We start from the raw sequence: 12,133 nt of genomic DNA on the forward strand, positions 1-12,133 counted from the left end.
CACCAGCGCCCTGTACAGTTGCAGCAAGACCTCCCTACTTTTATATTCAATCCCCGTCGCTATGAAGGCCAGCAGCCCATTTGCCTTCCTGACCACCTGCTGCACCTGCAGGCTGGGTTTTTGTGACTCATGCACAAGGACCCCCAGGTCCCTCTGCACCGTAGCATGCTGCAACTTTTCGCCCTTTAAATAGTAATCCCTCCTACTATTATTCCTGCCAAAGTGGATAACCTCACACTTGCCAACATTGTATTCCATCTGCCAGGTCCTCGCCCACTTGCTTAGAAACAATACTTTTCATTGTATACTAATATATGTGGCAATAAATCAAATCAAATCAAGTACAGGCCTCAGTGGAAGATTGGAAGAGGGTTGTGTAGGTCCAGTTCTGGATTTTTACAAATATTTACAGGATCCAATGTATTATAGTAATCTGCATAATATTTAATTAAGGGCTGTCATGTAATATGACCTCTGTGTTACCTATAAGCACCATTTAAATAGAATGCTATGATGCACTCAGCCATACTGATATATAATATGTAATAATGTAGGCTGATTCTTTGGCAAGGGAATATAATAAGGATCCAAGAACTCAAAGCATGTCGTGAAATGTTACACTTGAACTAGGGCTGGCAACAGAGTGAGGGTGGGCTCTTCAGTGATCTTGCGTTTCATAGTCATCCCTTTGAGAGTGTTCATTGCTTATATTTCCCTTGTTCAAAAATAGTTTCCTCATTCAGGGATGTTGCTAATCATTCTGGCTACAGTTCATTTTGTAGTGTTGTTAAATGTAGCTCTTAAAGCAACACTGAAATCCATTCCAATGCATGGGCTTCTGTTTGCTGTGTGCAGCATCTCTGTATTTGCTCCACAAAACCTTTGTAGAACAAAACAGATCTATTTTAACAAATGTTTGCAGAAATACAGCACTGAGATAACCAAACCCTGCATATATCTTTTTGATAAATTCATGGGTCAAGCATGGTGAATTTTTTATGCTGGGACAGGAGATGATGTACAACCAGTGAGTTGTAACCATGAATTGTGCAAGGGTTTGACTAAATTTTCATGGGAATCCATCTATTTTGGAGCTATCTATTCAAGATCTGAAGAAGGTATTCCCTTTTTAGGTTCAGTCAGAACCAAGTGCAGTATTTTGAAGCTCTGGGTGGTGTTTTGCATTAATTTACTCAGTGGTTTGGAACTGTTAAGCGCCTCTGTGCTATCTCTCCATTCAGAAAACCTCATTGTCATTCATCTTTCCATAGCTGGAGATATTCTCAAGCAGCCCCTTGAGATTTTACCCCCTCAGAAGGCATCACAACCACGATTGTGACTCTTACTGATTTTCTCAAGTCTTTACCAGTCCTATACAGAGACTCATATTAATCGTGCAGTATGTTCTATAGTCCCCAGCTAGAAAACCCAGGTAAAAGTGCTAGATTCACCTTGATTTCCTGAATCTTACTCCCTAAAGGTGGTCTGCAGAGATTTTGGCACCCAAAGAAAATAAGAACAAATGAAATTTGAAACAGGAATAGGTTGCTCAACGATGACCATCCACAGACCTCTGTGGTGCACAATCCCAAAAATTTCACAACGATCTGACGGAATTTTACCAAAGTTTGTCAGAGCTTCAGGCTCCCCCATGGACACAGAGGAACCTCCCTCCCCCAAGCATCAAGGCGATCCCCATCACCATGGCAGTATCACAGGTATTCTCCCCCTTTCACCAGCAGTACTGGTGCACTATACCCACACTCCTGCCACCATCCCAGCAGTATAAGGGGCACTCACCTGTTTACAGGCATCAGCCCTTCCCCTAACACATCTAAGGGGAACCATTCCCCATGATGCTTCCAAGAGATCCTACCCTGGCCCTGCCCCTACCCTGGTTGGCAGTGCCATGGGACAGTATCAACTTGTGCTGGCACAGTGATGGAGCAGTGCCAACCTGTGCAAGGGGCAGTGCCAGCACACTGCCTGGGCATATCCCTCTCCTCCTGGTGGCTATACTTACATTGGTATCTCTGGTGGGTTCCCTTTGATTGACGTCATGCCAGCAAGGTATGAATATTTAGTGAGGGAGGGGGATCTTGTGGTTAAGAAGTCCTTCAATAATATTTAAGTTCTCCCACCTTTCTAGATGGAAATTACGTTATGTCACTGAGAATCTTGTTTTCCAGCTAGTTCAGGGTTTTGCACCCACTTAGTCATTTATGTTGACAGTGAACATGGGCTCAAAGTCACCCCATTCTGAGTGAAAAAATTCTTCACCTCAGTCTTAAGTGATCAACGCCTTGTCCTCAGGCTACAACCCCATGGCTAGACTCCCAAACCAGAGGAAACAATTGGCCAAATTTTCGATCAAAGTCGGAGTCTGAATTGAAGTTGGACATGCCCACAATTTGGCACTGGTTCGCCACCACAATCCCTTCCTTGCACCATTTTAAAACAGGCTGCATTATTAGCTTCCTGCCAACAAGTGGTGAATAACCAATTAACTACAAGTTAGTGCATTTAAGGGATCTATTAAAGCCCTGTTCCTGTCCCAACAGGGATTCCAACAAAGCCCACGTTGGTGCTAGGCTCAAGGCCGGAAGGAGAGACCGCCATTATTCACATGAGGGACAACCCCATACCTGTCATGGATGCTGGGTCACAACTGCAGTCATTGGCTTACCCCTAAAAGTTAGCTGGCTTTCTGCCTTGCTGTTTCCATTTTCAGATCGGCAGCTCACACATTCGTTGGTAGGACTGCCAAACTGAGTTTCCTGTTAGCTCTCCAGCATCAGGGACCCACCCGCCAGCCCTGATTAGATGGCAAACCCATTCCCTGGCCTTTAATTGGCTCCCCATTTCAAGATAGCAGAGGACATGTCTATTCTATGTTGTGCGAGGTCAGGACCCTGGAACCAGCCCCTGTGTTGGGGCCCTGAGCCTTGAATGAATATTCTGCCCAAATACTCAATGGCCACTACATCAAGCCCCTTTCAAATTTGACATGTTTCGATGCAAGCACTTCTCATTACTCTAAATCCAAGAGAGTATAGGTCTAATTCTCAACCTTTCCCCATAGGACAACCCTCTCATTCCAGGGATCAATCTAGTGAACATTCACTACAGTGGTGTGGGGGTAAACTAGAAGATGCAGGAAGTTTAAGAAAATGTGCTGGCAATATCATTCCTAAATCTATTTTGACATTGTTTTCCTGTATATTAATCATTTGAATCCCCAGATGTCAGGCAAATTATGCTTATCAAGTGAAAAATGTTAGTGTTGATAGACACTTCATTTTAAACCTTGTGGTATTTTGAATTAAGTCTTTAACATAGCTTGAATTTCATTATATGAGTTTAATTAATTAATTCAAGCTGATCAAAAATATCAACTACAGAAACCAATATTTATTATTGACTGGGGATATGGGGCATGAGGGATCAAGCTTTTCTTGATTAAGATTTATAACCTAGACCTGAGTATACAGGGCACAATTTCAAAATGTGCAGATGACGCAAGACCTGGAAGTATAGTGAACAAGAGGGTATAGACAGATTGATGGAATGGGCAGACACGTGGCAGATGAAATTTAACATAGGGTAATGTGAAGTGATGCATTTTGGTCAGAAGGACATGGAGAAGCGACGTAAAGTGTACAATTCTAAAGAAAAGGCAGGTGCAGAAGTAGCTGGGTGGATATGTGCATAAATCATTGAAGATGGCAAGACAGGTTAAGAAAGCAGTTAATAAATTATACTGAATCCTGTGTTTTATACATAGGGACAAAAGCATTTTATGCATAATACAAAAGTAAGTAAGTTATGAACCATCATAAAGCACAGCCCAGTCTCAATACAAAGGAAGATTTTAAGAGAAGGCTCAGAAAGGATTTATGAGAATGGTTCTGAGGTTGAGAGACTTCAATTCTGTGGACAGATTGGTGAAGGTGGGGTTGTTCTCCTTGGAGAAGGTTGAGAGGAGATTTGTTAGATGCTTTCAGAATCACGAGGAGTCTAGAGAACACCAATGGAGAGATCTGTTTCCATTGGCACAAGGTCGAGAACACTAAGGTGATTAACAAAAGAACCAGAGGCACCATGAGGAAAAACCTCTATGCAACAAGTTGGTTGGATCTGGAATGCACTGCCTGAGTGTATGATGGAGATAAACGCAGTTGTGATTTTCAAAAGGGAACTGGGTAATTACCTGAATAGGAAAGATTTTACATGGCTAAAGGGAAAAGGTCGATTTGCGAAGGCGAGTTGTTGTTGCAGGGAACTGACACAAAGACAATGCACTGAATGGCTTCCTTCTGCGCTGTACTCTAGTATAAATCTTAGTTAGAGCTTGATAAATACATGAGAAAGAAGGAAGCTGAAGGTTACCCTGATAGTGTGATCCAAAAGGGTGGAAGCAGGCTTGTGTGGAACATTAGCACAAACATAAATGGGGTTGGCCAAATGGGTTGTTTCTGTGCAGTAAATACCAAGTACAGCAGTCAGCAGGGAATACAACACTATGACCGGAATTCTTCCATCCCACCCGTTACTGGAATTTTAGTGGGCGGGTTGCGGAGAATGTGAAACGCCATTGACAGTCAGGCAGGAATTTCCAGCTTTTAGACCAGCACGGTCGGAGAATTCCGCCCTGTATATCCTCAGACCCTCGCAGCCAAGGAATTATTGCTCAGTAGGCAAACGCAGCACGGTGTCTGAGGATATTAATGCTCCTTTAGATCCTTGGAGTCTTGAGCCTCAAAAACCCTGAAAGGCCTGTTTCTGAGAAAGCTACATGCTGGAAGTTGTAAGGTCTATGTTTATTTTACAGACAGGGAATTAAAGAGGAGGCTGCTGTTGCCCATTGATGTGGATGTGCCGGCATTGGACTGGGGCAAACACAGTAAAAAGTGTGTTGTCAGACTTTTTACTGTGTTGCCCATTGATTCAGAGACATGCAGCATCAGAAGCATGAGGCTTGGGCCCAGCCTTTCCTCCTAACCTTCCCAAGGTCTAGATTCATGGCTACACTATTAGCGCCAGACATTCTGGTCAACTCTTACCATCTCACCTGAACTTAAACTCCAGGGACCTGTGGCCAAACTTGTTCTTCACACAATAATGCAGCCATATATTACTTGAAATGGTCCTCATGATGGCTGCCTTTGAATCACAAGTCACTCAGTCCTATTTGTGTGCAAGAGGATTTCCATGTAGCTCTAATTGTTGCCATAAATGAGTGAATCCCTGCCTCCACGTGTTACCCCTACAAACAAATAGTTTCAATATTGGACACAGCAAGAACAAAAATTCAGTCAGACACTTAACGGGATCAGTGAAAAGAAAAACCAAGTAGGACTTTTAACAAATGATCAATCAGCAAAGGAGAGTTTATCTTCTAGCCTTTAAATGGGAGGTGCTGGAGGCAAAATAGGACATATTAGAAGTGGAGTAAGGCTAGAGCCAGAGTTACGGAAAAGCCAATAACTTTTTCCAACCACTAATCTCTGGAACAGTTGGACAGGCTCTGTTGGAAGCCGGAAAAAGAGGTTATTCCATTTTCTGGCATCTAAGTTAAGTGAAGTAGGGATTTGTTTGCCATTTGTATCATATGTACCTCCTATAGATATAGTGAGCAGCTCCTGTACCATGTATGTACAGTAAATGAATAATGCATCTTATTGTCTCAACTTTTATGCAAATTTAAATGATAATCGACCATCTGGTGTTTTATTTTCTTTAGTTCATTCAGCATTACTAATGATGAACGAACTTATCATTCAGTTCCGCCACAACTTAAGGATAGTAAATGTTGGGTGAGAACCTGAGAACTAAGAACTATAAAAGTAGATAAAGTCAAGCTCCATTTTTTTCCATCCTCATGTTTCTTGATAAACTCCAGATTTATGACAAAATACAGTTAAAAAGTATTTAACGACTCAATGTTCAGCCTTACAATGATTTCAATAGAAGTTTCACCACTTCTCATTCTTTTCACAGCCCTTTTTATCCATCTGGCCCCACAAACCAAGTCCCTGAAGTGGCAGATAAACCATTTTCCCAACATCTCAGTTCTCAAAGCTGCCAAAGATGGGGAAGAAAGAAAGTGGGCTGAGGAAAAGGGAAGCCAGGGTCTGTTCCTTCTCTCACAGGCAATGGTCAATAGATTCCTCCATTACACTTTCTGCACCCCTACCACAGCCAAAGCAACCAAAACTACCAGTGGAAGAGGTGCCAGAGCAGCATTCTAATGTGGTCCAGCACCACTACATCCCTGCTTTGCTATACTGTCTTGGAGTCATGCATATCCATCTTTCAATATGCAAACCAAAACTCTACACACAACTTCAGGGGAAGCTTCACAAAAGTCCTGTGTATTTGTAGCAAGACTTTATTTTTGTACTCCAGCCTCCTTGCAGCAAAAGTCAATGAGCCATTTGCCCCCGTCATTTCTTGCTATATCTGTATTTCTGTTTCTTGTTCTGTAGATCAACATTTAAATATTTCTTACCATTTTAAATAAATATTCTATTTCTCTAACCTTCATACTAAAGTAAATAACTTCATATTTCCCTACATTCTACTCCATCTGTCAGCACATCATCCACTGACTTAACCCGCTCATATCCTTTTGCAGCTTCTTTGTGTCTCTCTCACAGCTTACCATCACACCTCACATTATAACATCAACAAGTTTGGATATATTACTGTCAGTACAGTTATCCAAGTCATTAATTGATTATAATTTGCTGCACCTCCAACATTCCGCTAGTTACAACCTGATAATTTGAAAATGCCCTGTTTATTCCTCCTCTCTGCTGTGTGTTCATCAACAAAACCATTACCAATGCTAATAAATTATCCCCAAACCCACACACCATTACCTTGTAAACTTTTATGTGGCACTTTATCAAATGTATTTTACCTATACTATGAATTAAATGCTTAAAAACTCTTGATTTGTGACATATTTCCCTTTCATAAAACATTGTTGATTCTATCTAATCACATTGATATCACAATGTGTTACTAACCCTCTCTCATTACAAATATATTGTAGATGGGCAGGATGTCCATGCAAGCTTCCTATCTTTAGCAACTGCATAGATGAGCTTTTAGAAAACAAAACAAGGGTCCTTTGGAAATGCCATATTGGACTATAATTTGAGAAGGTTTAAAAAAAACCAAACAAACAGTCAGGAACAATCACAGGGGGAGAACAGTGTGGAAGAAACTGAACACCCAACGTTTTTGCTGCCTTTGCTAGATTTGAACAACGACCTTGAATTGGAGGATTCCTGCCTGGCTAGAGTGCCATGCTGCTAGACTGATGGTTATCACTCTGGAGGGATCAAGTGTAATCTTTCCTTGATCTATGTTTAGTACAAATCATCACCAGCAATATCTCAGCACAAATTAGCATTAAAATAATTTCGATATTCATGAGTGCTAATGAATTCCTGTCCAAGGATGGAAAAACACTCTCCGCTTCATGGTGAATCCCCATCGGTGCCTGAAATAATTATGTTGGTGTTTCCTTAGTTATGTTCACTACCATTATTGATGGATTTCCCTGACTTATGATGTTTATCAACCTACCTGGTTATGAATTAAGTGAAATCAGTCATGGCGCTCTCAGTCCTTATGATTATATTCTGTTAATCTGAAGCATATTTTTGATTTGATTTGAAATTGTCGCATGTATTAGTATACAGTGAAAAGCATTGTTCCTTGCATGCTATACAGGCAAAGCATAACATTTACAGAAAAGGAAAGGATAGAATGCAGAATATAGAGACACAGCCATAGTTAGAGTGTAGAGAAAGATCAACTTCATGTCAGGTAGGTGCATTCAGAAGTCTGATGGCTGTAGGGAGGAAGCTGTTCTTGAGTCAGTCAAGTTGTGGCATCACTTTCACACAAGAAGCATTTCATGCAATGACTATTAACATCACCAAACATAAACGGTTTACTTTTCACAATATTTAAAAGTCTTTGGTTCTAACAAGCTGATTCAAAAAGGGAAACATTTAAATTTATTTTTGATATGGGAGAGAAAGTTGCATCTTATAGCCACTGCTGAGTGTAAAATGAAAAAACCACCTCAATCCTTTCCACGCTAGTGGTCTTGTTGGATTTCCACGTGCTTTTTATTTGTCTAGGAAGCATATGATCACACACGTTACCAGTGAGCAACTATTGTCTGAGTGTTTTAAAAAAGACAGCCTAGAATATTTTCTAGCAATTCATCACTTAGTTTCCTCGGAAATCTATAGAAACAAAAAATCCAGGGTGTGCCAGTGACAGAATTTTTGACATGTCTGACTAATCTAACTTGAACTTACTCCCACTGGGAGGCTGTGAACTTTGTCGAAATATCTGACTATGCGAGGTCAAATACGTGAAGCAAAAGTCATTTAGCTGCGGTGAAGTGGGGGTGGGGGGGGGAGTGGATGATTTGTACGGTGGCACAGAGCCCAGAACTTAATACAATGCAACGGTATGGCTTCATGTATGAACTCAGCTGTCTGTAACGTCATGGCATCTTTGTTAGGGGTGGCACGGTGGCACTGTGGTTAGTACTGCTGCCTCACAGCACCAGGGACCCATGTTCAATTCCTGGCTTGGATGACTGCGCAGAAGTGAGGGTATTTCTTCCCACAGTCCAAGAGACGTGCTGGTTAGGTGTATTGGCCATGGTAAATTCTCCCTCAGTATAGCCGCACAGGTGCCAGAGAATGGCGACTAGGGGATTTTCACAGTAACTTCATTGCAGTGTTAATGTAAGCCTACTTGTGACACTAACAAATAAATTTCAATATAAGGAATTGCCATGCACATTTCCAGAACCTACCGAGGTACTTTTTCTCCTTACGGAGTGTGAAAACGAAAATGTGTGGAATGAAAAATGCATTGATTTGACATTTTTGTATCATGCAATATTCATCAGAATTTTGTTTTTCCAAGTAAAAATACTTTCCAGAAATGTTATGAAACGGCAAACATCACTCGCCAATGATTTGCCAGGATCTCCTACGAATATTCTTTACAACTTCTGCAATAACGCAGCAATTATTGTCCTTTTGTCTGTTATTTAGGAGTTTTGTACAGATTTGGGAACTTTGTTCTGTAGATATGGACAAAAAAGGTAACATACACAGTGAACAGATCTTCAAACTCATTACTACACAGCACGTGACATGTTTAGAGCAAGATGATAAGCTTATTGGTACGACTTGTGTTATCGGTCCTGCTGTCCAGCATGCAACTGCACACAATTTAAGTCGGAACAATAAAGCAGAGTATTCGGCATTAAAAACAGTCTTCTTTCAAATGTCAGCTGGGATAAGACTGTGAGAATACCCGCGATTAAACTTTTCATTTCACTTGCCACAGATTTCAGAGACCTCGTTTAAATTGTCACCTTTGCTCGCAACTAAAATACAAGGCGTTAAATGGTTGTTGTAGCCCATCAGAATTAAAATATTGACACCACACTGAGTAAATATGTACTCTGGGTTATTTCAGAGGCAGGTGGGAGTCAACGGCCGAGATCTGCTGTTACATGTAGCTGTTAGCAGCCAGAAACTAAGACAACGGAAATTTGGCTCGATTATTTACATAAATGTTTGAACTGGGTGAGTAAATATAGGTTAGTCCCTGCCATAAATGGCTACACGTTTCTCGGTTACCTTTTAAAACTTTTTTTTAAACAAATCTGCATCACCTTCAGAATTCACCTGTAATGTATTCAGATTCAATTTAATATTTACGAGACCTAATTTAACCAGGGATACAGGAAGTTTTTTTTTACATTAGAATTCAAAAATAAATACGCGAAGCAATTCTGAAATATATTTCTGATGCCAAACCACAAATGTCTCTACCCTAGTAACGAAATCCCAGGTCATTTGGTACAAGTGCCATTTCATTTCAGCTGACAGCTTGAGGTCGTGTTTGCTAACAATCCACCGCATGAAATGAGTCCGACTTTGCCCAACCCCAGCAGCACCGCACGGGTAAAACTCACAGACACAGTTAGCTGGAAAATTGTGTTTCTTTTTTTTAAATAAGTTAGCAACAGGTCACCAAGGGCTGACGTGGATATCCCAAGGAGGGAGATTTTTAAAAGATCTTTGTTACTTGCTCCTCCCCGCCCTCAACACTTTCTCAAATTCAAAGAGGCAGCAGTAGGCAGCGAGGGCAAAAATCAAGGTCCAAGTACAAGTGGGGCAGGCAGCTACAGAAGAAAGGGGTGCTCTCATCACGTGTGTGCCCGTTGTTTCAACACTTCACACGGTCCGGCCCCAGGGGAGGGAAGGGAGGGAGAATAGAAAGGTGCTGATTCTTACCTTTCCTCTATCTACGCCGCAGTTCATCGGCTTGTTGTCATTGCCCTGGGCTGGACGGGGGCACAGACGGCTCTCAGCTGCAAGCCAGTAGCAAGGTGCGCCCTCAATTCTGCTGCTGAATATAGTTCAGTCCCAGGCGCCGGGGCCCGGCCAACCTGTCACTGCATCGATCTTTGACTCAACTCCAAGTGGGTGGAGATGTTAAACAGTAACTAAAGTCAAAGGGCACTCTTTTGCTCGGGTCCACGGCACTTCTTACCTTGTGTTCAGTTGGCAGTTCTCTCGTGTCGGCCTCGACGGTACTTTGTGATTTATTTATTTTCTTATTAACTTCTGGGGGTGAAGGAATTGCTTGATGTTTTGTAATAGGTAAAAGAGTATTGCATCACCGGTCTCTTCCTGAGAACACAGTGTCCCGGCAGGTAACCCTTGTACACACTTCTCAAAGCATCTTCTGGCAATATCACACCATTTATATTAAAATCACCACTTTTTGAGACACAGACGGCGAGGAATATTGATTTGCGTAAGAAAAGCAGAAACCTTTCTTACCTTTCCTCAAGCTCCACCCATTCCTGATGTCACCTGAATTGTTTAATATATCAGAATGGTGCACGTATATCTTACAGGGCACTTGTAATCCCAATGCTAACTACACTGAGTGTCCCGTTGTCTGGAAGACTGTCTTCAAGATTGGTTATGTCATTACAATTTACTAACATTCCCCCCGCCCGATCCCCATGAAGCTTTTTAGCAAAATAGGTTGTTAGATTTTTTTTGGAGGATTTCTTCCCCAGTATCTTTGTTCTGGATATTTTTGGTGAAAACTGGGCGGCATGGACAAGTTGGGCCAAAGGGTCTGTTTCCATTGTACTTTTTAAAAAGCCTTTCTTTTCCATCTCATTGAACCTTGAATACCTCTGGTTATCTATGGTGTTCTGGGCTTATTATTCCAACCTATCACCCTAGAGGGAACTTGTTTGGCTTGCACCGTTCCCATTTCCTTTTTGAATGCCTGCCACTCTTCTGTAGATTCTCCCATTATTAGCTGTTCCCAGTCTACATTGGCCAAATTCTGTCTTATTTTACTAAAATCCGCTCTCCACCAATCCAAAACTTTTTTTTTGCAGCTTTTCTAATTTCCTTGTCCATAACAAGCTTAAATTGTACCATGTTGTGATCGCTATCATTTAAATGCACCCCCCCCCACCACCACCACCACCTCTCCAGCTTCATTCCCCAGAATCAGGTCCAGCACAGCTCCTTCCTTTGTTGAATCTTCTATGTATTGACTTAAAACGTTCTCCTACACATTTCAAGAAATCTACTTCATCCAAGCCCTTAGCAACATGTATATCCCAGTTAATGTTGGGAAAGTTAAAATCACTTGATATAATAACCCTATTATTATTGTTTTTACACACCACCACAAACTGAGCACATATTTGATCCTCAATATCCCTCTAACTATTGGGGGTCTATAATAAACATCTAACAATGTGGCTGCCCCTTTTTTATTCTTAAGCTCTACTCACAAAGCTTCATTTGATGCCCTCTCCAAGATATCATCACTCCTTACCGCAGTAACTACTCCTTAATTAATAATGCAATGCCTCCTCCTCTTTTACCTCCTTCCCTGTCTCATCCAAAGATTATATATCCTGGAATGTTGAGTTGCCAATCATGTCCTTCCTTCAACCATGTCTCTGTGATGGCTCCTATATCACACATCTGCATGTCAATCATTGTTCTCAACTCACCCATTTTACCTGCAACACTCC

General features: G+C 41.5%; 1 protein-coding gene across 1 annotated transcript in view; it reads right to left on the reverse strand.

Moving 5' to 3' along the window:
• Positions 1-10,486, reverse strand: part of LOC145346600 (hepatocyte nuclear factor 4-gamma-like) — a 141,696-nt gene extending 131,210 nt beyond the window's left edge. Inside the window, exon 1 of the mRNA XM_080194064.1 lies at positions 10,353-10,486. The gene's annotated coding sequence lies outside the window, so the exon portion shown is untranslated. The remainder of the gene's footprint in view (positions 1-10,352) is intronic.
• Positions 10,487-12,133: the final 1,647 nt, after the last annotated feature.

This window comes from Carcharhinus amblyrhynchos, chromosome 8, assembly GCF_965287045.1.
Source record: "Carcharhinus amblyrhynchos chromosome 8, sCarAmb.v2.hapA, whole genome shotgun sequence".
Taxonomy (NCBI): domain Eukaryota; kingdom Metazoa; phylum Chordata; class Chondrichthyes; order Carcharhiniformes; family Carcharhinidae; genus Carcharhinus; species Carcharhinus amblyrhynchos.